This window comes from Nansenia antarctica (genome assembly GCF_963989245.1).
Source record: "Nansenia antarctica genome assembly, chromosome: 8".
NCBI lineage: Eukaryota > Metazoa > Chordata > Actinopteri > Argentiniformes > Microstomatidae > Nansenia > Nansenia antarctica.
Window position 1 is genome coordinate 30,748,078 of NC_137678.1, and position 27,564 is coordinate 30,775,641.

The 27,564-nt window shown below is 46.7% G+C and overlaps 1 pseudogene across 1 annotated transcript; it reads right to left on the reverse strand.

Moving 5' to 3' along the window:
• Positions 1–598: 598 nt before the first annotated feature.
• LOC308164116 lies at positions 599–27,019 on the reverse strand (annotated as a pseudogene). Its single transcript has 19 exons — positions 26,938–27,019; positions 23,939–24,095; positions 22,779–22,864; positions 10,471–10,583; positions 9,796–9,904; positions 9,506–9,622; positions 9,334–9,395; positions 7,804–7,903; positions 6,727–6,868; positions 5,155–5,338; positions 4,729–4,825; positions 4,521–4,639; positions 3,941–3,978; positions 3,076–3,232; positions 2,410–2,555; positions 1,939–2,033; positions 1,741–1,819; positions 1,176–1,284; positions 599–672 (listed from the first exon to the last, which is right to left on the reverse strand). The product of its transcript is annotated as an uncharacterized misc_RNA (transcript).
• Positions 27,020–27,564: the final 545 nt, after the last annotated feature.

Below are 27,564 nucleotides of genomic sequence, written 5' to 3' on the forward strand. Positions count from 1 at the left end.
CCATGTCACAAAGCAAAAGCCGTCTCAAACTGGTTTCATGAACATGACAATGAGTCCAGTGTTCTTCAGTGGCCTTCCCAGTCACCGGATCTGAATCCAGTAGAACACCTTTAGGATGTGGTAGAACGGGAGACTCACAGCTTGAAAGAGCACCTGAAAAAGTCATGGCCCAGAATCTCAAAGTAATGGGAGGCCCTACCCAGTATCAATACAGTGTTCCTAATAATGTGTTTGGTGAGTGTGTGTGTGATGCACTGAATTCATTGTCATGTTCATGAACATTTGAGACGACCTTTGCTTTGTGACATGGTGCATCATGCTGGAAGCAGACATTAGAAGATGGGTACACTGTGGCCATGAAGGGATGCACAATGTCAGCAACAATACTGTGGCATTCAAGCGTTGATGATTGATATTAACGGGCAAAGAAATCATTCCCCATACTATTACACCACCTGAATGAATGAGAAGGTGTACAGGTGTTCCGAATAAAGTGCTCAGCGAGTGTACATCAATATACTTCCAATGCTAAGTTAATCACACACACAAATAAAGCACCCCCTGTAAAAATACATTCATTTCTTCTTCTCTTTACAGCTCAACAGTCGGCAGGCGATGGGGCAAAGAAGTACAGAGAAAGGAGGATAAGGTAGACCACAACCAGCGCAGTACCTGCAGAAGAAGAGACAGGGACGTTTGTGTGCAACACTAATACAATTCAGGTAGAATTGTACCGATTGTGCTCCGGTTGAACTCAGGGTTCCCACACCTTCTGAAACATCAAATTCAAGCACTTTTCAAGGACTTTCAAGACTCAATTCCCTCAAATTCAAGGACCCAACACGGCATAGTTTGAGACAGATCTAGATGAGAATTTATATAATAGGAACTATCCGCTCACAGACAACAATTAAAAAGAGAGGCTTGAATGTGTGAACACTAGATGGTCTCTTGCCTTCTCTACCACAGCACAGCAAAACAATATATTGTGAAATATGTGTTAAGTTAAGCAATACAGACTTCTTTTTTTTTGAGAGAGAGAGAGAGGGGAATTCAAGCACTTTCAATGACCCATGTCTATTTTCAAAAACTTTTAAGGCCTTGATTTTTTTTCTCTCAAATTCACAAACGTTCAAGGATTTCAAGGACCCGTGGGAACCCTGTGAACTGCTTACCCTGAAAGTAGTCGGATTTTCCATCCATGAAGATATAGTTCACCAAAATCACACTGAAGATGCTGGCCCAGAGATGTAAATCACTGAATATTAGCACTAATCCAACATCCTGGAAGAAAGACATATTTAGACTCACTTCTGAATGGAAATCTGAGAAGAGAATAACATGCTAAATGTATTCGGTTGTTAAGTCGTGACGTGTTTCCGGGTCCAAAGTTGTCTGAGGTGCTCTCTTCGAAATGCCTCAGTAATAATAATAATTCATTATATTTGTATAGCGCTTTTCCGAGGCTCAAAGACCCTGACAATATGGGGAAAACGGGAAAGTGCTGTGTCCCTTGTTGTATGAATAGATCAGAGTCTAAAAAACGATTGAACTGTCATTCTACCGCTGTAGTACACTGGTACTCTGGTGCAGGGAATTTCTGGTTTGGACCCGGAAATTGCTAAACGTCACGTTTGACGTCAGACTTAACAACCGAATTGCAAGTTAAGATACAGAATAATAAATAACAGACTAATGTAATAAAATCTCAATCAAATATCAACCGTCTCGTCCACTTACGTAGAAAGCATTGAATAAGATGAGCAGAGGAATCTGAATCATGCAGACTTGCACTGCTATACAGCTGCCCACCTCGAAGCTGCAGGGACACAAACAAGTCAGCATGCCGATAGGTGATTCTTTGTGACATTGAAAGCACCCCACACACCACACCACACCCACACACACACACACACACCCCACACACAAGCGGTCTACCTCAGACTGATGTTATTCTGCAGGGCAAACTGGATTCCGTTGACGAGCTCTGGGAATTCCGGCACCATGGCCAACACCGTGACCCCGATGAAGTACTGCAAACAAGGTGACAATGACCACCGGCTGACCTACACAACAGCTCCTGTATCACAACTACGTCAAACTCAGTTAACTCAGAAGTCATCAGAGGACACTGATGTTGAGGTTGCCAAAGCTGCTCAGGGCATCTGGTATGTTATTATTATGATGGCCATATGAGTGAAAGCAAGATTAACTAAATGATGAAAGTCAGCTTAAGTAAATTATGAAAGAAAGCTTAATTAAATGATGAAAGAAACTTTAAGTAAAGTATGCACTATGAAGGGAACAGGACATCCTTTGTGATTTACCTTCTTTTTCCAGAGATATAGAAACTGGCTTATAAAGGCGTTTGAATGTCATCGTGTTCCCCTGGGCCTGACTAGTGTGTACCTGGGAGATGGTGGAGTTGGCCAGGATGGGTTCGATGTTCTCTGTGATGAGGTCGGCGCAGGCGGCCATGAGCAGCGTGGCCATGATCAGCACCCCCAGAGCCCTCCCCCTGGACCAGTGGGCTACGACACCATGGTGGTCACCTTCTGAGGGGGGGGCACAAACACACACACACATGTAAATACAGGGTTCCCACACCTTCTGAAACCTCACATTCAAGCACTTTTCAAGGACTTTCAAGACTCAATTCCCTCAAATTCAAGGACCCAACACGGCATAGTTTGAGACAGATCTAGATGAGAATTTATATAATAGGAACTATCCGCTCACAGACAACAATTAAAAAGAGAGGCTTGAATGTGTAGAACACTAGATGGTCTCTTGCCTTCTCTACCACAGCACAGCAAAACAATATGTTGTGAAATGTGTAAATGTACTGTGTTAAGTTAAGCAACAGAGACTTATCTACTATAATTGCATACATTTTTTTTTTGAATATAGATATTTTTTTATACTTTTAAGGCCTTGATTTTCTTTTCTCAAATTCACAAACGTTCAAGGATTTCAAGGACCTGTGGGAACCCTGTAAATAGGCAGACAACCCAAAAATATGCTTTCTCTCTCTCAGACAAAGAAAAGAAAGAAGAAAAAAAAACTCCCAACTACGCAACGGCGCCCCCTTGTGGACCCTGACCTTGGCCTCCGCTGACGTGGATGTCGTAGATGTAGGAGTGCGTCTTCAGGGTGAAGATGAGGCCGATCAGGTAGGCGGCCGGCAGCAGCACAGAGATGTTTGGCGCAGAGGAACGCCAAACAACGTGGACTTTCACACCGCCAAGGAACCGCTCCGGTTCCCATTCGCAAACCAAGTCTGGTTCTCTGGTTCCAATACTGGTTCTCAAGCGGGAACCAAAACGTAGAACAGTGACGTCGTCAGTGGGTGTGTCATATTCTAGGCTGCAAAGACCAGCAAGAAGGAAGGAGACGAAATGTAATCTAATTCTGTAATCTAATCATTAGTGATTAAAAAAATTTTTTTTTATCATTCTCCCTATTTTCAACACATGCTCAGCAAACACACGCGCGAACGCGAACTTCGTAAGCCATTTCTATTCTAGTATCAGAGTAGCTGGTTAGTAAGAGAACGTTTAGAAAGTGTCGGTTTTTTTTTATTTTATTTTTTTAAATAGTGTTTATTTCAGATACTGTAGTGGTAAGATATTATCCTCATTTCCAGTGAAGTAGCTGCCATCTTGTTGTGACATTTTTGTTTATCCCACCCTTTTGTCACCCAGCGTTGATGACGCGGATGGTTCCGGTTACACCGGTATGAACGCGGGCTGGTTCGCCAGACAGAACCAAGGTTCGGAGGTTCCAGAACGCGAATGAGAACAGTTCCTTGGCGGTGTGAAAGCCCCATCAGTGATCTTTCCAGCACTATTTCAGCAACAATGGAGGACACGCAACGAGGCCGGCCCTGCAGTGTGAAAACGGCATAAATGTCTGTCAGTAGTCTGTCAGTAGTACTTACTCAATGTGACTGAGGAACAAGGACTGGTTATTGTCACTCTGTTGAGAAAAGAAGAGAGAGTTAACAAACGGCATCACTGTCATTACAAGCTAGACTACATAGGGCCGACCAACCGACCCTCACTTGTACCTAAAGTGGGGTACCTACACAGTAAGTGGAGTATCCAAACAGGAGCTAGTATCTCTTGGGGTTACACCTTAACTGCTCCTCCTGAGACATCTACTGCCCCCCAGCACTGCGTCTCCTGAAGACACCCGCTTTTCCCCTCTACTGTGTCCCTAAAAACTTCTATTGCCCCCTTGTACTGTGTCTCTGTTTCTCCAGTGTCTAAATATATATATATAAAGAAAAAAAAGAAAAAAAGAGTTTAGAAGAAGGTGGTAGAAGAAGGTTTTTCCTTCTATCAATGGCTCCGGGCCTGAGCTGGATTACTCTTCCTGCTACGACTGGTGGATTGATGATTCACTTGCTTAGTATTCAAATGTATTGATTGTAAGTCGTTCTGGAATAAGGCGTCTGCTAAATGCCAAACATGTAAATGTAAATGTAAGCTAGAGGAGGAGGAGGAGGAGGTACCCACCATGTCGTAGTGGCAGTCCTTGCAGACGAAGGGTCCGCTGGCGTTGCCTGGCGCGGTGGTGCAGCCCAAACAGACCAGGCTGCCGTACGCCTTGGAGAACAGGGTCGGAGCAAACACACCTGTTGGAAAACAAAAAACGAGCGTGTCGAGCGAGCAGGTTTGAATTGTGTATGCTAGTGTGTGCATGCCAGCGTGTGTTCGTACCTACCCCCCACGGAGATGAAGAGCAGTGCTGAGCTGACCCCCGCGGACCAGCTGACCAACTGCTCCCTGTGCTTGAAGCCCCCAATGATCATACAGAGACCCTGTGGAGAGAGGAGGACAGACTCCCTTTGAGTGTCTCTCTGAGTGCGTATGACCGTGTGTACAGTATAAGAGCCTTCATACCCGTGTATGTGTGGGCCTGCCCCTGTGTGTGTGTGTGTGTGTGTGTGTGTCTGCCCCTGTGTGTGTGTGTGTATGTGTGTGCCTGCCCCTGTGTGTATGTGTGTGCCTGCCCCTGTGTGTGCCTGCCCCTGTGTGTGTGTGTGTGTGTGTGTGTGCGCCTGCCCCTGTGTGTGTGTGTGTGTGTGTGTGTGTGTGTGTGTGTGTGTGTGTGCCTGCCCCTGTGTGTGTGTGTGTGTGTGTCACTCACAGGGATGAAGAGGATGCAGCCTAGCAAGGTGCCTGTGAGCGCGGCCTTGACGATCTCCTCGTAGCACTTGGTCTTGGCCTGGTAGCCCTTCAGCAGCGCCGTGATGTAGAAGGTCATCTCTGTGATGGAGCCGAACGTGGCATTCACCACCGCGCCCACGGCAAAGTTACTTTGGGCCGAGATACTGGAGAGAGAGAGAGAGAGAGAGAGAGAGAGAGAGAGAGAGAGAGAGAGAGAGAGAGAGAGAGAGAGAGAGAGAGAGAGAGAGAGAGAGAGAGAGAGAGAGAGAGCGCGGACACAGTCACATGGTCATTTGTGACACCTCCCACTCTGCCTGCACATTGGCTGTTGCTGGTTCCTGTGGGAGCTTGGGCAGAGTGGGGAGGTCGTCAGGCTAAGTGGGGTCACCTGGGTTTGGGGAGCTGAGGATGTGTATATAAGATGGGTGTGTCCTCAGCTCTCTCTCTTTCTTCCTTTGGTTCTGTTAGGGTTGTTTGTAAGGTCTCAGGGTACCAGGTTTTGGGGCCTTTCAGTTTGACACTACATACATCCATACACCCTTCTACACATACAACATACATTCTACAACCATTCACTCATGGCATACACTACTGACTCTTATCCATATTCATATACATATGTTATTTAGTTTATTTTGGCTTATTTGCTTAAATAAAACTTTAATTGTACCATTTAAACACATGTGTGGACTCCCTTATTTGTTACTGCCTTCGGGTGTTATAACATGACATGGCTTATATAAAAGCCATGTCATGTTGGCCTGTAACAATTATGGAATAATTGTCTAATGGCAATCAAATTATCTAATGGCAGTCTTGACTGTGACTCCAATATGCTAGCTAGCTAGCTGGCTAACAACAAAGAACATTGTGTTAGCTAGATAGCTGCTCTGCATGTTCAGCACTGGGAAAGCCTGCCCTCTCCAAGACTTCTCCATCACAGTGGAGAACTCTACTGTAACCCTAACCCTAACCCAACCCCTCCCAGACAGCCAAGACAACTTGGAGTGATCCTGGACAACCGCCTATCCTGTGCGGAGGAACATCGCAGCGACAGCACGCTCCTGCAGATTCTTCCTTTACAACATCAGAAGGATACGACCGTTCCTCACCAGAGAAGCAGCGCAACTCATGGTAATAAAAAAATGACCATGAGGACCTGAGTGATGGCTTTTCAACCGGACCCTGTCACATATCGTGAGCTTACAATGATAAGGTTCTATCTCCGTTTAGGGCAGTTCAGAGATATTGAGCGTCAAAGTTTTTACATTCCATTATGTTTTGTGAGATGGAACCTTTGTATTTTATGAATTACTAACTCAAAAATGTCAACATTTTAAAAATAACACCACACAGGCATTAATAAACACCTAATGGATCCTACTGAATCAGATTATGTCTAAAACTCAATTTTGACAAATGGAGATAGAACCTTATAATTCTAACGTCACGATATTTCTATCTAAGCGTTCTACCACGGTCGTCCCCTACTCAACACGGCCGTGGTCAGCTGTGCTGGTGGCCTGGTGCCGTGGCAGACAGGGGTCCTTACCTGGCGATGCCCATGCCGATGTAGTAGGAGAGGGGGATGATGGAGATGACCGCCGTGGCAAACTTGGTCTGCGGGCTGACCAGCTTGTTCTCTCGATCCAGGTAGCCAATCAACAGGGTGATTATGGTGATAGGCAGCAGATCTGATAGGCACACGGCTTTAAGGACAACAAGGAACCACTTCAATGGTTCAACGCACTACATAGCTACAGCACCCAATTCATCTATGGAAGAGATTTGGTGAGGCTGCATTCTCATTTTATGCACCCAGATTGTGGAATGCACTGCCAGTTTACATCAGGGATGCAACCTCAGCACATATGTTCAAGTCAAGACTAAAACCCCATCTTTGTAATATTGCCTTTAAATGACTAAATAATTTAATTAAGATTATAACAGGGTATATATATACAGGAATCTTGAGGTTAATTTCAATACCTTTCTGAGACTTTTTAAAGACCGTGTAAATATTTTTCCAGACCTCACCGTCACTTGGAGCTGTAACCGTTTACATCAGTGAACCTTTTAACTTAACAGTTTTAGTTTGCAATAGACTAGACCACTATCATACAACAGAATTTCCGGTTTATCTTAGTTTTTTAATAAAAACTAATAAATTCACGAACTTTTACTCAAAGTTTTTAGGACTCAAACTCTTTGGACAGAGTCTAATTCAGAAAAATACCTACAAAATTCAAGACCTCATAAAATCGTGATAAGACTTTTTAATACTTATTAAGGGTCTTGATTTTCCCAAATTTGATTTATCAACTTTTAATACTTTTCAAGACACCGCGGATACCCTGTATAAAAACCCATCCTTTTAATATTGCATTTAAATTACAAAATAATTAAACTAAGATTATATAATGATTAAAGCACTTTGAGCTGCAACGTTTGCAGGAAAAGCGCTATACAAATAAAGTTATTATTATTATTATGGACTGAGAAATAAGGAGAGATCACATCAAGTGGTATTTTCATTGTAAATAACTATTGGGGAAACTCTGACCTCTGCTGGTCAATGGTGGGAGGTGCAGTTGGCAGTTGGTCCTTTAGACCAAAACAAAAAGGATACTGACAGCCATGACGTGGATTCCGTCCACAGTGTATTGGTAATAGTGCCCGTTGAACGTGTTATAGCAACACAGGACCACCTTGGTCTCACAACCGTCAGGCTGCAAAAAGGACGCAGACACAAAGGTGTTAAATTAGACATTTTCACAAACGCTTAAAATACTTCACAGCCCAACAGACCCACAGCACCACATTTTTTTACTGTTTCAGTCAGGAATTCTTGTTAAGTGGCTGTGTGTCAAACAGACTACAATCCGTGACGTTAGAATGATAAGGTTCTATCTCATCGTCAAAATTTAGTTTTTTACATAATCTGATCCATTAGGTGTTTATTAATGCCTGTGTGGTGTTATTTTTAAAATGTTGACATTTTTGAGTTAGTAATTAATCAAATACAAAGGTTCCATCTCACAAAACATAATGGAATTTAAAAACTTTGACGCTCAATATCTCTGAACTGCCCTAAACGGAGATAGAACCTTATCATTCTAAACTCACGAATTCTTGGACTCCTCCGCTTCTTTCTTCTTCTTCTCTTCGGCCTCAGCCTCCTCTGGGATCGCCTGACAGCTGGGGAACTTCAAACAGCACTTAGTGACCTGGTTACTACTGGTCTGTATGGCCAGGGGGGGGGGAGAGAGAGGGTGGGAGAGAGAGAGAGACAGAGACGGAGACGGAGAGGGAGAGGGAGAGGGAGAGTGAGAGACAGAGAGGGAGAGGGAGAGGGAGAGGGAGAGAGAGATAGAGAGAAAGAGAGAGAGAGAAAGAGAGAGAGAGAGAGAGAGAGGTAAAAAGAAAGGATCAGCCAAAACAGCATTATTGTTCAAATACACTGGGTCCCTAAAAGATTGGTAATCAATATTTTCATCCATTGTAGATATGTTGACAAGAGTGGTAGCCTGCTTGTAACTTTATATGAAAAGCAGCATTACAAATTGTCAAATTGTCATTCTGACTAAACATTAAGCAACAGTGACTGAAGCAGGACTGAGGAGAGGTCAGAGGGGGAGAGAGAGAGAGAGAGAGAGAGAGGGAGAGGTGAGAGGTGAGAACTCCTGTCTTGCTTCACTTGAGCTTTGTGACAGAAATTACCTTTCAGACGCATCAGACATGAGCATTCTAATCTGGAGTCTTTTTTACTAAGACCTCAAGATCCAAGCAATTCGGTTGTTAAGTCGTGACGTGTTTCCGGGTCCAAAGTTGGCTGAGGCGCTCTCCTCGAAATGCCTCGGTAATAATAATAATTCATTATATTTGTATAGCGCTTTTCCGAGGCTCCAAATACGCTGACAAATATGGGGAAAACGGGAAAGTGCCGTGTCCCTTGTTGTATGAATAGATCCCAGTCTAAAAAAATGATTGAACTGTCATTCTACCGCTGTAGTACACTGGTACTCTGGTGCAGGGAATTTCTGGTTTGGACCCGGAAATTGCTAAACGTCACGTTTGACGTCAGACTTAACAACCAAATTCAGCTCATCCTGACAAATACATAGGAAATAGCTTAATGAAATGCTGCCATGATTGTTACCTTTTGGATTGACTTTCCAAATGGCCACAGAAAGTAGCAAGCTAACTTCCAACACAGCTTCCCTGAAAGAAAATGTCAAGATGCCATACTTTTAGATTTTGTTCTTCAGAGGGGGAAAAAAAACAGAATTTTCTTTAACTGTGTATAAGATGCGGGTGCCTAGTCTGCCTACCATAAGGGTGACCAATGATGGTCAGAAACATCAAGGCGCAGACCAGGAGGTAGACTAAAGATATCCACCATCCAAACAAACACGAATAAGCAATGTTTCCACAAGTGATTAAGGAACCTGAAAATAAGGACCAAAGAGGAAGAAAACAAATAGTCTGTTACACAATTAGGCTACAAACAATTTTTCCAGCCTTACACAACATTTCTAGGTTGAACTTTTCAAACGAGCGTCTGATTACCGGTTCGTCAGGCAGAAAGTGAGTTACTGGGGTCTTGCTTGGGGTCACTGACCTGCTTGGGGTCTGATGGAGTTCAGCTCGGAGCAGAGCTCCTTCACAACGTCTGACCTGTCCTCGATGGGCCTCTCAGTCACATGACTCTTCCACTTTCTGAAGCCAAACTAAACACACACACACACACACAACATTGAAGGTACTGTATCCTATGTATATCTTTCAACTTAACCACATGGAAGTCCAGAAAGATGATCTGTGTTCTATCTCGCTGGGAGGACGACAGTCCTTCAAGTCTTTACATTTTTACATGTTTGTCATTTAGCAGATGCCTTATTCCAAAGCGACTTAGTCAATACATTTGAATACTAAGCAAGTGAATCATCAATCCACCAGTCGTAGCAGGAAGAGTAATCTAGCTCAGGCCCGGGGCCATTGATAGAAGGAAAAACCTTCTTCTATCACCTTCTTCTAAACCTAGGTTTTTTTATTTTAATTTTATATTTAGACACTGGAGAAACAGAGAAACAGTACAAGGGGGGCAATAGACGTTTTTAGGGGACACAGTAGAGGGGAAAAGCGGGTGTCTTCAGGAGACTCAGTGCTGAGGGGCAGCAGATGTCTCAGGAGGAGCAGTTAAGGTGTAACCTGAAGAGATGGGTCTTCAGTCTACGACGGAAGACAGCCTCTGTGTCCACCTCCACCTACCCTGTAGTTGTTCCCCTCCACCTACCCTGTAGTTGTTGGCCAGTTTGTTGGCCTCCACCTCGTTCTCTGCTCTGATGGTGGTGCGGCCCGTCCCGTCCTGCCACACCTCGTCCCCGTACTGTGAGGGCGTGCCTCGACCTGACGGAACACACACACCACGGAACACACACACCACGGAACACAGCCGGGGGATGAGACGGTTCTATCTCCGTTTAGAATGATAAGGTTCTATCTCCGTTTAGAATGATAAGGTTCTATCTCCGTTTAGAATGATACGGTTCTATCTCCGTTTAGAATGATACGGTTCCATCTCCGTTTAGAATGATACGGTTCTATCTCTGTTTAGAATGATAAGGTTCTATCTCCGTTTAGAATGATAAGGTTCTATCTCCGTTTAGAATGATAAGGTTCTATCTCCGTTTAGAATGATACGGTTCTATCTCTGTTTAGAATGATAAGGTTCTATCTCCGTTTAGAATGATAAGGTTCTATCTCCGTTTAGAATGATACGGTTCTATCTCCGTTTAGAATGATAAGGTTCTATCTCCGTTTAGAATGATAAGGTTCTATCTCCGTTTAGAATGATAAGGTTCTATCTCCGTTTAGAACGATAAGGTTCTATCTCCGTTTAGAATGATAAGGTTCTATCTCCGTTTAGAATGATAAGGTTCTATCTCCGTTTAGAATGATAAGGTTCTATCTCCGTTTAGGCTAGTTCAGAGATATTGAGCGTCAAAGTTTTTACATTTCATTATGTTTTGTGAGATGGAACCTTTGTATTTTATGAATTACTAACTAAAAAATGTCAACATTTTAAAAATAACACCACACAGGCATTAATAAACACTTAATGGATCCGATTATGTAAAAAAACTCAATTTTGACAAAAATGGAGATAGAACCTTTTAATTCTAACGTCACGATCTGTACTGGCGGTCCTGCGCAGGGTTAGGGTTAGGGTAGCAGGGTTAGGGTTAGGGTAGCAGGGTTAGGGTTAGGGGTTAGCAGGGTTAGGGTTAGGGATGCACGATATGCATTTTTTCCCAACCGATACCGATACCGATATTTACCCGCTTCTCGTGGCCGATAACCGATATGATAACCGATATGAGAACAGATATAATTTCACAGTTGATAACCTGTAGTTCATGCACACCTGAAGGTAAGAAAGGCTATGTAGTGAGCAAAGATTGATGATTTAATATCCCATAGTGATCTCACCAAATCTAACTTACATCACTATTGTTAACACAACAAAGAGAACACTTCTGACTCTTCAAATGTTCATTTATTATTTCCTCTAACAAACAGAATCTGTTATAGACAGTGCACAATGCTTTTTTTAGCCAAGATCTGGCCTCCTTTTATGAAAACAAAAAAGGCTCACCTAATGCGGGGTACACACATAAGGAGTTTTTGGCCGGTTTTGGCACGATTTTCGGATGTCTGAAAACGCCCGGTTATCAGATGGATCTTAACATTTTCCTATAACAAAATCCTGGGGTGTGAGGTGTGTTAAGAGTCAATTTTCTTCAATTGTCAATCAACTCTCCCGACAATCTGCTCCGGAAAATGGGCGTGGCCGGCAATCGTAAATGTGAAATGTGTTCAATTCATAGCTTTCAGTCACGTGGTTTCTTCCCTAGCAACCACCAACCTGACGGGCAAAAAGTATCATAGCAACATCGCTCAACATGGCTGCCTACTATTTAGACCACCTCACCCATGAAGAACTATCAAGATACACGACGGTGATAGGAGTGGAGGATTGACACCATTCAAATAGTGTTGGATTCCCTGTCTTCTACTCTATCCGGACACGTTGGAATTATTTTCCTAACCCCCGGAGAATCAAAGTTATTGACCTGCAAAGGGTGCCTCCTTGACCGGCTTTTCCCGTGAATAACACCGGTTATGGAGGTGGTACAAACATAAGACTATTATTGCTAAATTCACCATCAGTATACGGTCATTTTGAGCCCTTAACCACCGCGCTGACACCCCGAGAAGATATACTTTTAATATGAAACTCGATCAACCGGGCGTTCACCGGCTACTGGACGAAACTCCCAACTCCCGCTGTCAGCGAGGCGAGGGAATATTTATTTATGTGTCCACGGTGATAGGAGTGGAGGATCGACTCCATTCAAATAGTGTTGGATTCCCTGTCTTCTACTCTATCCGGACACGTTGGAATTATTTTCCTAACCCCCGGAGAATCAAAGTTATTAACCCGCAAAAAGTGGGTTTTGCCCGTGGGTTTTGCCCGCAAAAAGTGCCTTTTGCCCGTCAGGTGGGCGTTTCCACTATGCTGTGACGTCACATGAAAGCTATGAATACTTAGGACGAAAAAACCTAGGGTTGCCAGATTGTTTGGTGAAATTAGCGGTTTTAGACTGTGGTTAGGGTGGAAAATGTAAATCACACCTGGCACCCTGCTCGCGAGTCCAATTGTGACGTGGAATGGAATGTATCCAATCAAGAAGCAAGCTGACACTAATAAATAATAGGGCACCAAAGCATGACAACGAATACGACGTAATCATGTATACCGCGAAGCTCAAAACCAGATGGTCATCGGAAATGGAGGATCAACTTGTGGATTTGTGGCAGATAAACGAGTGTCTATTTAATGTGTCCTCCAAATCCTATCATAATAGGTACGACAAGGATAAGGGTTGGCGAGAAATTGCCACCACAATGGAGTTACCAGGTATAATACAATACAAATATTATCATTACTATATCATTAATAAATTGATCATTGTGTGTGTGTGTGTGTGTGTGTGTGTGTGAGAGAGGGAGAGAGAAAAGAAAGTAGCATTAATTGTTGGTGCTCATAATTGCAGTGGAAGAAGTACGTTCACGAGCGACCTCCTTAAGAACGCAGTACTCCAAAATCCTGAAAACCAGACCAAGTGGGAGTGGGGACAAGGATTTGACCACCAAACAAAGGTGGCTGATGAGGTCCTTGTTCTTTCTAAAGCCACATGTCATCCAACGTGCCACGGAGAGCAGTGTAAGTGCTATATTACTGTAGTTCTTTGTTGTTGACCGTCATTGCCTTTTAATAGTTTCATTTGAGTAATCATGTTTTACACAGATATAGACAGAAGACACATGGAAATACCATCTCATCCTTTTATTACAGCTTCACACATCAGTGAGGGAGAGCCTGGCTGCAGAGGACCCTGCCAGTGACGCAGACGATGATGTGTCTGAGGTGTTGTCCGAAGGTGTCACTCCAGAGCCATCTGCAGCAAGTGGCTCTCAACCTGGACCATCTACTTCACATGCCCCCACGCCCAAAAAGAGAAAGGGAGTCCAATCGGAAGCATCCATTGAATTGGACAAAGTACGAATCTTGGAGCAGATGTCTGTTGCTTTTCAGGCCAACAGAAGCAGGCCAGTGGCAGACACTGACAGCGACACTACTTTTGGGGTGACAATTGCAGCAGAATTGAGGTCGATCAATAATCCGGTCATAAAAAGCAGAACGAAGCTGCAGTTAATGACTATTTTATATGAGGCTCAGGAAGCTGACTACAATTCTGCCTACCTGCGGCCTCCTACATATCATCATCCACCCTCAACTCTACAGAGGCCCCCTCCACAACACACACAAGCACTACCTCACCATGTACCTCTACCGTCCCAATCCTATACACAAGCACCTCTATCTTCCCAATCCTATACACTACCTCATCGATACCAGCCTCCTCCCAGTAGCTTCCGGAGAATGCTAGAGAGCGATGACAACACACCACAGTTGCAGGAGTTATAGCATTTTTGAGTTTATAATGGATCAGTAGTATATTTGTGGTAGTTTTAATGCCACATAGTTTATGTTTTTGTCACTAGAAGTGTGCTATGTGGTAGTTCTGATGCCACATTGTTTATGTTTGTCACTAGAAGTGTGCTATGTGGTAGTTCTGATGCCACATTGTTTATGTTTGTCACTAGAAGTGTGCTATGTGGTAGTTCTGATGCCACATTGTTTATGTTTGTCACTAGAAGTGTGCTATGTGGTAGTTCTGATGGCACATTGTTTATGTATGTTTATTTTTGGAAAAAACATTATGGACTCATAAAACATTTGAGTATCTTTGCGTTAAAAATAAACAAACATGTAACTGACACTTGACGGCTTGAACTCTCTTTATTTATGTGAATGTGTCTTGACATCAAATGACATGTAAACATTTCAAGATGGCATTCAGTGTGTCTCGCAAAAAATAAGGATTAAGAACACAGTACTCCAAGATAGTGAAAACCAAACCCAGTGGGAGTGGAGAGAAGGATTTAACCAGCAAGCAAAAGTGGATGCTGAAGTCCTTGTTCTTTCTAAAACCACATGTCATCCAACGTGTCACGGACACCAGTGTCAGTACTGTAGTAAAAGCAAAATACAACACTGGGTGTGTCTTTACCTTGAAATCAAGTTATATTCCTCAAATCTTCAAAAACATGTAAACAGATTTTCTGTCAAGTATAAACAATTAGACAACAAGACAATGCAACGAAATGATTGTGTGTTCTAACCAGAACTACCACAAATAGCACACTGCATTTTTCAAAAGTCTATATGTAGTCATCCTGCCAGGCAACCTGGCCTGCTGGTGTAACAAAGTAGCTCTTCAGGTTGTCTCTGACTTCTTTGGCAGCCATGGAGCTGTTGCCACATCTTCCTGGTTGAAGAGGGAGCATGGCTCCTGGGCCATCAGCTCTCCAGGTACCCTCCACAAGCCTGTGGTTTTCATCCTCTGTGTCAGCCAGCCCTGGAGGTGTGTATGCGTCAGACCTCACCTCGCGCAAGTAATTGTGTAAACACAGTAGCAAATACCATCTTCTGCACCTTGTCAGGGTTCAGCATTATAGTGGTGAGGAATACTCTCCACCTGTTTGCCCATATGCCAAACCCATTTTCAACCACTCTGCGTGCGCGAGAAAGTCTGTAGTTAAAGACTCTGTTGATGGTCCATGTTGCGGAATGGGTACGGTTTCATCAGGTCAAGGCGCAGAGGGTAGGCATCATCTCCAACAAACATAAAAGGGGCTTGTATGTCAGAGCCCGGGAGCAGATCCGCTGCAGGAATGTTGAGGAGACCGCGGTCAAGCGCTTGCTTGAAATCTGACTCTGCAAACACTCCTGCATCTGATGCTCTGCCCTGTGCTCCCACACTGATGTACCTGAACCTGTACCTGGCATCAACAACAGCCATCATCGACACAGAGAATCGTCCTTTGTAGTTCCGAAAAGTGCTTCCACTGTGTGCTGGTGGCAATATATTGATGTGCTTTCCATCGATCGCGCCAAGGCAGTGGTTGAATTGCCACTTCTGATGGAAGTCTTGGGCGATGTCCAACCATTCCTGTTCTGTAGTGGGTGTCTGAAATAGCAAGTTTTGTTTACATGAGTGCCAAGTTATCAAACAGTTTATAAGTCTTCTAAACTGCTGCAGCTTCAGCAGTAGCCTAGACTAGACTAGAGTAGTGTTGTGAAGGCCCACAGTTTAGTGCCAGTTTTAGTTTCCCCAAATCAGCCCCTTTGCCCCAGTTATTACTTTATTATTTTCTATACTATTCTGTACGTTTATGAAGGTATATGTATTATTATTGTAATGTTTCTGTATATATTTGATGACGTAGTATATCCGGGGTGTGCCCGTGACCCGGATGTTGGGTTCGGTGGTGCCTATATAAGAGACGGAAGGGCGGAGTCAGTCAGTGAGTGTGTGGTGAGCAGCAGAACGAGAGAGAAGTAGAACGAGAGAGAATAACGAGAAGCCGATCCAAGATGGCGGATTCAGCAGCGCGCACCCCGTGCAGCAACTGAAGACGCCAGGAAAGCGATTATCGAGTGTACCACGGTAGCCCGTTTTAGTTGTGTTCAACGTCGGACCAAGCGGGACGCCAGCTGGACATTAATCGTCGCCTCCACGAGCGAACACAGACTCCAGCGGAGCTTCGACGCGGACCACTTCATCGACGCACAGGCCATTCAACCAGGCCTCAACGCGCACCACGCCACTGGACTATAAGCCTGTTCAGGCCAGAGACTATCAGTGAGTGATTGGGAGTGTGTGTGGCCGGCCGGGAGGGAATGTGTATTTGGGGATGTATACAACCGTCATGTGTAATAAATGTGTGTTCATATGTAATACCGTGTGTTAGTTGTTTGTAGCTCCAATGCTAATGCTAGTTGTTTGTAGCTCCAATGCTAATGCTAGTTGTTTGTAGCTCCAATGCTAATGCTAGTTCCCTTGCTAATGCTAACGACATTAACTGCTAGTCTAACGGTTTGCTGTCGCCCCCTGCCTGTATCCTCCTATACTGCCTATTTAGCTCCCTTAGTTAGATAACCAGCCCCTTCCTAAAGTATACAGTCCTTTTCAGCTACTCCCTGGTTACAATTGGTCCTTCGAGCCGGATCGGTAGTGTAGTGATAGCATGGCTGAGCGCAGCCAACCAGACCAGACAGTTACCCCCCCTTCTCCGCCCCCGGAGCCAGAGCGACGACCACAGAGAGTCCCGCGGTTGCCTCCGAGGTTACAGGAGTATGAGCTCGAGGTCGAAAGCTCACTGAGTGGCAGCGAGGAGCGCACTCCACGGGATACAGTGGTCGGAGAGGCCGAGGTGTCCGCCGGCGCGCGGGTGGCTAGCACTGAGACAGCCCTCACCGAGCACCAGCCTGAGGATGAGATGGCAGAACCGCAGGGTTTTGCCGTGGAAACGGAAGAACAGGAAGGAGAGGCCCGGTCCGACAGCGCCTGCGGGCGGAAGAGGGAGGGCCTCAGCCTTAACGATCTGCCTCCCAGTACGGCGCGCTCGAGACCTAGCTCCTGCCGCTCAGTGGCTTCCTACCGGTCCAGGGCTTCCGTGGGCAGTTATGCCTCTGGGGCGGATAGCCTGCACTCCAGAGGGAGTAGTGCCGCGCTGTCAGAATATATGCGCCAACAGGCCGAGATGGCGTTAGAGCGGGAGCGCCAACAGGCCGAGATGGCGTTAGAGAGGGAACGCATCCATTTCGAGCGCGAGCGCCTCCAGATGGAGGCGGCGGGGAGACAGCGCCAGGAGGCGCTAGAACGCGAGCGCCTCCAGATGGAGGCGGCAGGGAGACAGCGCCAGGAGGCGCTAGAACGTGAACGCTTCCAGATGGACGGAGCGGAACGCGCGGCGGAGAGACAGCGCCAGGAGGCGCTAGAACGTGAACGCTTCCAGATGAACGGAGCGGAACGCGAGGCGGAGAGACAGCGCCAGGAGGCGCTAGAACGTGAACGCTTCCAGATGGAGCGCGACCGCCTCCAGGCGGAGAGACAGCGCCAGGAGGCGCTAGAACGTGAACGCATCCAGTACGAGCGCGAGCGCCTCCAGATGGAGGGGGCGGAACGCGCGGCGGAGAGGCAGATGGCGAGAGAGCAACTGCACGCAGAGAAGATGGAGGAAATGATGCAGACCATGCGCGACGTGTGCATCAGCAGAACTCCGTCGGCCTGTAGCTCCAGAGTATCATCCGCACGGCCCTCTCGAGTGCCATCTCCTGAACCCCCCGCCGATGGCTCCATGACCCCCGCCAGGACTGTCCAACTACAGGCCCAGCTGACCACCTGGAAGGAAGAGGACCAGGGACCCGACCGCTACGCGGCCCAGAGGGAGCCAGCGTCGCTGCCCGGGAGGGGAGTCCTCCCCCAAGAGCGTAGCACACCCCTAGGTCCTCCAGTGCACCAAAATGCATGCAGGCCGGACACCCAGACCGTCACTCCAGCACCGATGATCCACTACAGGATGTTCCCCCAGGTGGAGGGACCCAAGTTCCCCTTCTTCAAGGACGAGGACAGGAGCCAGTATGTGGAGCTACGCATCTGCCTAGACACGCTCTTGGACAACTCCTGCTCAGAGTCCTACAAATATGCGATTCTCCTTCAGCATGTGAGGAACCCCAGAGCCCACAACATGGTACTGGCCCATGCCTCCGCACCGACACCTTACACCAGAGCGCTCGCTGACTTGGATGCCCGCTACGGTCGTCCCTGGAACCACGCCCTTGCTGAACTGCAAGCCCTCGAACAGCAGGCCCCCATCAAGGATGACCGGGCGCTGGATGACTTCGCGCTCCGCGTGCACACCTTGGTTGGGATGCTGAAGACGCAGGGCCCAGCTGGCGCCAGCGAGATCAACAGCACCTCCAACGTAGAGCGGCTGCTCCGCAAGATCCCACGCTTCCGGCAGGAGAGGTTCCGGCGACAGCAGCGCGTTCGTCACCCCGGGAAGTTGGGTCTGAGCATGGCTGCCTTCGCGGAGTTCCTACTGGAGGAAGTGCATGACACCAACGTAGACGCCATGGGTTACGCTGAGCCGAAGAAGGAGAGGGAGAAGGGAGACCGCTGGGACGGGCCGAGCTCGAACAGAGGACGCCCAGTAGGAGTGCTGCACACGGAGGAGGAGCCTCGGAGAGAGAGGACCACCCGACCTGAGGGAAAGGATTCCTCTCAACCCCCTCCAAAGGGACGGAGAGGTCCACCGCCATGTCCGTACTGCACCAGCGAGCACTGGCTCAATGAGTGCAGTGACTTCAACAACCTGAGTACCGAGGCCAAGCAGAGGTGGCTCGAGAAGAACCAGAGGTGCTGGAACTGTGGGCGCGACCATCTGGCGAAGAACTGCACCTTGAGGAGGAAGTGCAACCGCTGTGAGGAGGTCCACCTCCACATCCTACACGAGGTCTCCCTCGCCAGGTCCACGGAGGGCAACAGAAGCCCTAGGTCCGGTCGCGCACCGGAAGAGGAAACCCCTGTCTACTACCTAGACTCGCCACAGAGCAGCGGCTCCAAGGTTCTACTGAAGGTGGTGAAGGTCCGACTTCACCACAACAACGCTGTGTACGACACGTACGCCGTTCTAGACGACGGGTCGGAACGGACCATCCTTCTCCAGGGGGCAGTGCGCCAGTTGGGGCTCCAAGGGACTGCGGAGAAGCTGACTCTGCGCACGATACGTCGCGACCTTAAAGAGGTCACCGGGGCGAGAATCAACTTCTCTATCTCCCCGGCGGGGCGGCCGTCGGATAGACATCGGCTTCAGAATGTCTTCACCTCCGACCAGCTAGCGCTCTCCCGCTACGACTACCCCCTGGAGAGGTTACGCGCAAGATATCCCCACCTACGGGGAGTAGACCTACACCCGATAGAAGGAGCGGAGCCAACCCTTCTCATCGGCTCGGACAACGCTGACCTGATCGTGTCGCTCCGTCCTCCGCTGAGAGGACCACGAGGCTGCCCGATGGCTGTTAAGACTGCGCTTGGGTGGGCCCTCCAAGGCGCTACCGAGTGGAGAGAGAGGGACGGGAGAGCTACGTCATCCCTCCATGTCCGAACCGAAGAAGCAAACCAACCAACCGGACCGCCTGGAGTGGAATCTATTGCTGCCAGTGCACCTGGAACAGTTAGTACCACAAATGGTTCACCACAGGATGACCAACCAAAGAAGAAGTCTCTGTGGACAGAGCATAAGTCTCTGGATGGGAAGACCTACTACTACAACTCCCAGACTAAGGAGTCCCGGTGGTGGCGCTACCGTGCCATGGCGGCAACAGCTGTTGCCGAGGAACACCTGCAGGTGGCCATGCACCCTCACGTGGCCGAGGTCAGCATTGACGCACCCGTCAACTCCGTCAAGTACACGTCAGCCATGAAAGTCTCAGCCAGTATTGTAGACGCCTCCAAGGAGGAAAGGCCGAAGTTGGCGAAGAAGAGAGTAAAGTGGAACCCAGAAGAGGAGGCCAAGCAGGCCTTCAAAGAGCTTCTGGAGGAGGATGGTGGTTCATCCGACGCGTCATGGGAGCAAACCATGAGAATGATCATCAACGACCCACGCTACAGCGCCCTGCCCAAGCTGAGTGAGAAGAAGCAAGCGTTTAAGGCCTACCAGGCTAAGAAGGAGAAGGAACAAGCCAAGCAGCTCAGGAAGAGGAACTGTGAGGCGCTGACGAGCATTCTGGACAACATGGCCAACGTCACCTACTGCACCACCTGGTCCGAGGCCCAGCAGTACCTGCTGGACAACCCCACCTTCGTTGAGTACGAGGCGCTGGAGAACATGGACAAGGAAGACGCTCTGATCTGCTTCGAGGAGCACATCCGCGCCCTGGAGAAGGAGGAGAAGCAGACGATTCCAGAGGGAGAGAGACAAGATGTCCGAAGGTGCCGTGGTACTGGTGAGGGACCAGTCCCTTCCGCGCGCCGCCTGGCAGACAGGCAGAGTGGTCGACACTATCACCTCCTACCTCTCGCTGCTAGAGCAGCCTAGCCAGTGTGCCTTCTTAGTTAACTGAAACCGAGGGTTTCATGGGGCGGCTGTTGTGAAGGCCCACAGTTTAGTGCCAGTTTTAGTTTCCCCAAATCAGCCCCTTTGCCCCAGTTATTACTTTATTATTTTCTATACTATTCTGTACGTTTATGAAGGTATATGTATTATTATTGTAATGTTTCTGTATATATTTGATGACGTAGTATATCCGGGGTGTGCCCGTGACCCGGATGTTGGGTTCGGTGGTGCCTATATAAGAGACGGAAGGGCGGAGTCAGTCAGTGAGTGTGTGGTGAGCAGCAGAACGAGAGAGAAGTAGAACGAGAGAGAATAACGAGAAGCCGATCCAAGATGGCGGATTCAGCAGCGCGCACCCCGTGCAGCAACTGAAGACGCCAGGAAAGCGATTATCGAGTGTACCACGGTAGCCCGTTTTAGTTGTGTTCAACGTCGGACCAAGCGGGACGCCAGCTGGACATTAATCGTCGCCTCCACGAGCGAACACAGACTCCAGCGGAGCTTCGACGCGGACCACTTCATCGACGCACAGGCCATTCAACCAGGCCTCAACGCGCACCACGCCACTGGACTATAAGCCTGTTCAGGCCAGAGACTATCAGTGAGTGATTGGGAGTGTGTGTGGCCGGCCGGGAGGGAATGTGTATTTGGGGATGTATACAACCGTCATGTGTAATAAATGTGTGTTCATATGTAATACCGTGTGTTAGTTGTTTGTAGCTCCAATGCTAATGCTAGTTGTTTGTAGCTCCAATGCTAATGCTAGTTGTTTGTAGCTCCAATGCTAATGCTAGTTCCCTTGCTAATGCTAACGACATTAACTGCTAGTCTAACGGTTTGCTGTCGCCCCCTGCCTGTATCCTCCTATACTGCCTATTTAGCTCCCTTAGTTAGATAACCAGCCCCTTCCTAAAGTATACAGTCCTTTTCAGCTACTCCCTGGTTACAAGTAGACTAGACTAGACTAGACTAGACTAGACTAGTAGTAGTAATAGTAGTAATAGTAGAAGTAGTATTAGGCCTTGTAGTAGTAGCAGCAGCAGAAGGCCTAATAATAATAATAATAATAATAGGCCTAATTAGAATACACTTTACATATTCTCAGTTGACACAAATACAGTGATTCTAATGCAAAGGCACCTTATTCATTTGTACAAATATACAAGTTCATGACTACAGATAATACATTAAACAAGCTTACCTTCAGATATTCATCTTTAAGTGTCAGGTGCAGTGCTTCGCATGTTTGGCTCACAATCAAGGACACTGTGGATTCACCAACCCTGAACTGGTAACTCATGGATGCAAATGATTCTCCTAAATGAATGAATGAATGAATGAATGGTCTTTATTGTCATTAATACAGTACAGAGGCAGAGTGTGTTGTAAAATGAGGAAAGGAAGAAAGAAAGAAACAAACAAACAAAACAACTATTAACATTTAGTTTCTTTAGGCACCAGCAAATGTAGGCCTACACAACAGCTTCATGTACAAACCTGTTGCCAAGTATCGGAGTGTTAAAGCCAGTCTCTCCTTGGCAGTGATGGCTAATCTCCATTTGGTGTCTTTCTTCGTTATCAGTGGGGCCACTTTATTGAGAATGTACCCAAATTCCTCTGCGTCCATTCGAAGCAGCCCCCTGAAACCTGCTCTGTCAGTTATCTGTCAACATAATAAAAAAAACGAACGACACAATTAACCATGCACAATGTCTGTTTCTTGATGGCTGTCAGATTTATTTACGTGTATTACTATTGTTATTACTATTGATTTACGTGTATTAGCCATTTGAGAACAACTCACCTCCAGCTCGCGCAGTAACATATACAGTCCATGCTCGCGCCGCCTCCACGGTTTTGTCCATAGTTTTTTCTGTCTTGTTCTACTTTTGGGTTTTTCTGTTAAGATTACAGCCATAGCCAGCACCATACACTCTTCCTGCATCTGCATGTCCTCTTCCATGTTTGTTTTCACTCGTTCTTCGCGCATTCTTCTTTTCGGCACTTTACTGGCCTTGCACGTGATCACGCGAGAGTTCTGGCTTGGGGAACGAGACTCTAGAGAGTGGAGTCTGACGTGGCGAACATCTTTATGTCTGTGGGGTGCTGAAATGGGGAAATTCGCGCACACCACACACAACACGATCAAGGCTGTTCAAATCCAAGATTTTGTTTCTTCATGTGTGGGGTCTGTCTCAGATAAGATTTCTGTTAAGATTTTGAAATTCCTTATGTGTGTACCCCGCATAAGAGTAATTAGATCAAAAAAGTGTCAAAAATAAAGTGCATCTTGTCTATCCCTGTAAATTGAAAATGGATAAATAAAATATCAAAAAATCAGTCAATACAAAAATAAAGACTTTTATAGAACCAAAAGTTTTATAGAACTTTTACAGAAACTAGTGCCAAATGGCTGCTTAGTCTGCAGATAAACAGAATGACACAAGGCACATAGTAGGCTACACTAGTATGCTTAATAAAGCAACTGAAAAGGGCTATGCTACTTTTAGTGCATGTGGATGAGGTAGGTTGTGATAAAACTTATCTGGCTTACGCTAGTATCGATCAGACTATGGATGTGTGTGGCGACTGTATCAGAGCAGGCAGGTACACGTCTGCAAAATAGCGGCGGCTTGGGGTGTATACCGGGGCTCTAAATGTGAAATTAGCTGGCGAAATCCTTTATCTTCTACTACAGAGAAAGGCTGGTCGTCGAGGGCCATAAACTCCATTATTTTTTCATTGATTGCTTGAGCCTTTGAGCTGTCTGCTGTCTTCCTGCAGTTTTCAAATGCGTGTTCAATAGGCACCGCGGCTAGGCTACCTTCTGCTATGCTTCATATTCCTTCCATACAGCGTGCTTGCAATGGAGAATCTTAAGGTGACTTATGAGATTCGTTGTGTTGTAACTCGTAGACCTTTGCCCTCCTCTCCGATCTTTTGTCGAACATGAAACTCTGAAGAATGTCCACACCGGGGAAGTCATGTTTCGCTCTCGTCTGTACGCAGGCGCAGCAGCATGAGCGCGGAAACCGGAAGCAGAAATATTTCCGGCTTCATATTATCGGCTAAAAATGTATAAAACCGATAAACATTAATTTCCCATTATCGGGCCGATAAATATCGGTGCCGATAATATCGTGCATCCCTAGTTAGGGTAGCAGCCTCACCTCTGTGTGTAGACAGACATTTGGGCGTGTGGTAGCAGCAGCGGTTGGGCGAGGCGGGGGAGGTGGTGTCGGCCAGGGGTGGGGTGGTTGCCCACACACATTCTGTCACACTGGGACGTGCGGCGGTGGGGCCTGGGGTCATGGTCCCACTGGGGATCTGAGGGGACGAGAGAGAGAGAACCAAAGTATTTGATATTGAAAATAAACTCCAACTGGGTCAGAGCGCTGGTTCAAAACACAGGGTTCCCACACCTTCTGAAACATCAAATTCAAGCACCTTTCAAGGACTTTCAAGACTCAATTCCCTCAAATTCAAGGACCCAATACGGCATAGTTTGAGACAGATCTAGACGAGAACTTATATAATAGGAACTATCCGCTCACAGACAACAATTAAAAAGAGGCTCTACCACAGCACAACAAAACAATATATTGTGAAATATGTGTAGAGTTAAGCAATACAGAGACCTATTTACTAGTTGACAAGCTAAGTAAAAATGTTTGAATATATATATTTCTTTAGAGAGAGAGAGAGAGAGAGAGAGAGAGAGAGAGAGAGAGAGAGAGAGAGAGAGAGAGGAATTCAAGCACTTTCAATGACCCATGTCTATTTTCAAAAACTTTTAAGGGTTTGTTTTTTTTCTCTCAAATTCACAAACTTTCAAGGAATTCAAGGACCCGTGGGAACCCTGAAAACAATGCATCAAGAGGATAACACGTTCATCATACGTCATACAGGGACGTAACTGCCCATAGGTGCAAAATACATCCTATGGTAATTGGACTGTACGTATATAGCGCCTTATTCCAAAGCACTTTACAATGGCCTCTCATTCACACATTCACACACCAATGGCGGCAAGCTACCATGCAAGGTGCCGGCCCGCTCATTGGGAGCAATTTGGGGTTCAGTGTCTTGCCCAAGCCAGGGATCGAACCGCCCAACCGCCCAACCGTTGACCTTGCGATCATTAGACGCCGGCTCTACCTCCTAAGCCACAGCCTCTACCTCCTGAGACACAGCCTCTACCTCCTGAGACACAGCCTCTACCTCCTGAGACACAGCCTCTACCTCCTGAGACACAGCCTCTACCTCCTGAGACACAGCCTCTACCTCCTGAGACACAGCCTCTACCTCCTGAGCCACAGCCTCTACCCCCTGAGACACAGCCTCTACCTCCACCAGCCTCTACCTCCACCAGCCTCTACCTCCTGAGACACAGCCTCTACCTCCTGAGCCACAGCCTCTACCTCCTGAGACACAGCCTCTACCTCCTGAGACACAGCCTCTACCTCCTGAGACACAGCCTCTACCTCCACCAGCCTCTACCTCCTGAGCCACAGCCTCTATCTCCTTCAGACACAGCCTCTACCTCCTTCAGACACAGCCTCTACCTCCTGAGACACAGCCTCTACCTCCTTCAGACACAGCCTCTACCTCCTGAGACACAGCCTCTACCTCCACCAGCCTCTACCTCCTGAGACACAGCCTCTACCTCCTGAGACACAGCCTCTACCTCCTGAGCCACAGCCTCTACCTCCTGAGCCACAGCCTCTACCTCCTGAGACACAGCCTCTACCTCCTGAGACACAGCCTCTACCTCCTGAGCCACAGCCTCTACCTCCTGAGACACAGCCTCTACCTCCACCAGCCTCTACCTCCTGAGACACAGCCTCTACCTCCTGAGACACAGCCTCTACCTCCACCAGCCTCTACCTCCTGAGCCACAGCCTCTACCTCCACCAGCCTCTACCTCCTGAGACACAGCCTCTACCTCCTGAGCCACAGCAGGTTGGTGACCTTTGACCTCCCATGGGGTGTAATGTGTGACTAACGTAGAACTCCTGATGGTCACAATCCAATTCATCCACTCTGCAACGGTGAGGAGAACTGCCGTGTCTGATGCTATTCTCTATGGTTTTACAGCGGACCCACCACCCCCTTGTGATGCACAAAACTATGACGTTTATATGTTATTTTACTATTATGTGTTGTCTGAACCCAGTGGCACCCATCATTAACCATGGCCAGTTAGAATAACCACTTCCATAAACCACTTCCTTCATGCAATGTAAGAGAGAGATAGAGGTGATTTAGAATTCAAAATTCAATACAGAGAAGTTGGAATGGTCACACACTAGAAAAAGTGTGCAAAAAAAAGAGATGTTCATTTGATAAGCACTCGTGACATTTTCTAAGCCTTGATATGTCCACAGGATTTGATAGATGATCGATTTGAGACAATATTGATGGCTTAGGCAGGGTCAATAACTGTCCCATGATGACCCAACGACCCCTTGCCAAATTGTCTTGTATCTGGAGATTATGATGATTATGGTTCTACAGCATGTGACATGCAGACATGCAGCTACAATTATGAGCGGGTCTATGCAACTCAAATGGGCCGAAGCTATAGAATGTTGACAGAATATTGTAGCTTCTTGTTTCTGTAATAAACAAACTATGACTTCTCATCCATGGTCGGATAACATCTGTTAACTGAACAAAATATTGAACCAGTCCAGTGCACATCAACCAGCAGTTTACACATGGAAACCTTTGCAATAGTATATACAAAATGTGTCTATATATAATTGAAAAATAGGGCCAGGGAAACACACTCAAGCCAAAACATTAGGCCTCTCCAGTTCAGAATGTATGTTAGCAGAATGATTTATTAAAGTCTGCTCCTTTCCCATCTCTCATCAGCTGACATTCATAACTGTGGGAATTGACACGAAGATGAATATACAAACAGGTGATTTGAATAAAAAGGCATTGTCTAAACAGATCTAAACAATGAGGTATAATGAAGTACATTTTGTTTGTAAACTATGTCTTCGTAACGACACAACACCACCGTGGCAGAAGTAAGCGAGTTGCAAACGCAGCCTGGGTCTCGTGCTGCTGGGAGGTGAGCAGAGCTCGAGCGATGCAGAGATGATTGATGATGAGATCTGAATTGAAAGAAGCTGCGAGATGAACCTGGAAGTCTCACCTGCTGGACCTCGACTATCAGTGGTAGACCTCCGCCGACAGTTCTCTGGATCAGTCACGTAAACTTTGATGTGGTTGGCCATTGTTGTTCTTTTCTGTTCAGTCAATGAAATCTCCGTCTCTCACCAGTTCTGCATTGATCTGGACTGATGTTGTGTTGACTCGCATCGCACGTCAGTGAGCTGCATGCTGGGCCCGTCCTCATATAGCTGCACATGACTGCTGCATGCTGGGAGCTGTAGTAGCCTCACTGAAGCAGCTCGAGAGCACACTGGTTTGTCTATCAAAGATCATACTAGTTTGGACACTTACCAAATCTAATTTAAAAACATAACCATATCAAATTAAATGTGTGTCTAACCCTAATTAACTAATCATTATGTCCCCATCAACACCATATCTGAGAAAATTGGAAAAGACATGTCTAACTGTCTACCAGCTTGTCATGCACTCTCACTGGCTGTGACACAACAAGTAGTTTGTACAGAATAGGAAAGACAACAGCATTCAACAAACTCAAGACCCATCTCAGCGAGCTCAAAGATCTGGCCCATTTTGGACTCTCTGCCAGCTTGGAAGAGTCTTTGCCAGTCGCAAGAGAATTTGCGCTACTCCTATATGGAAAGAA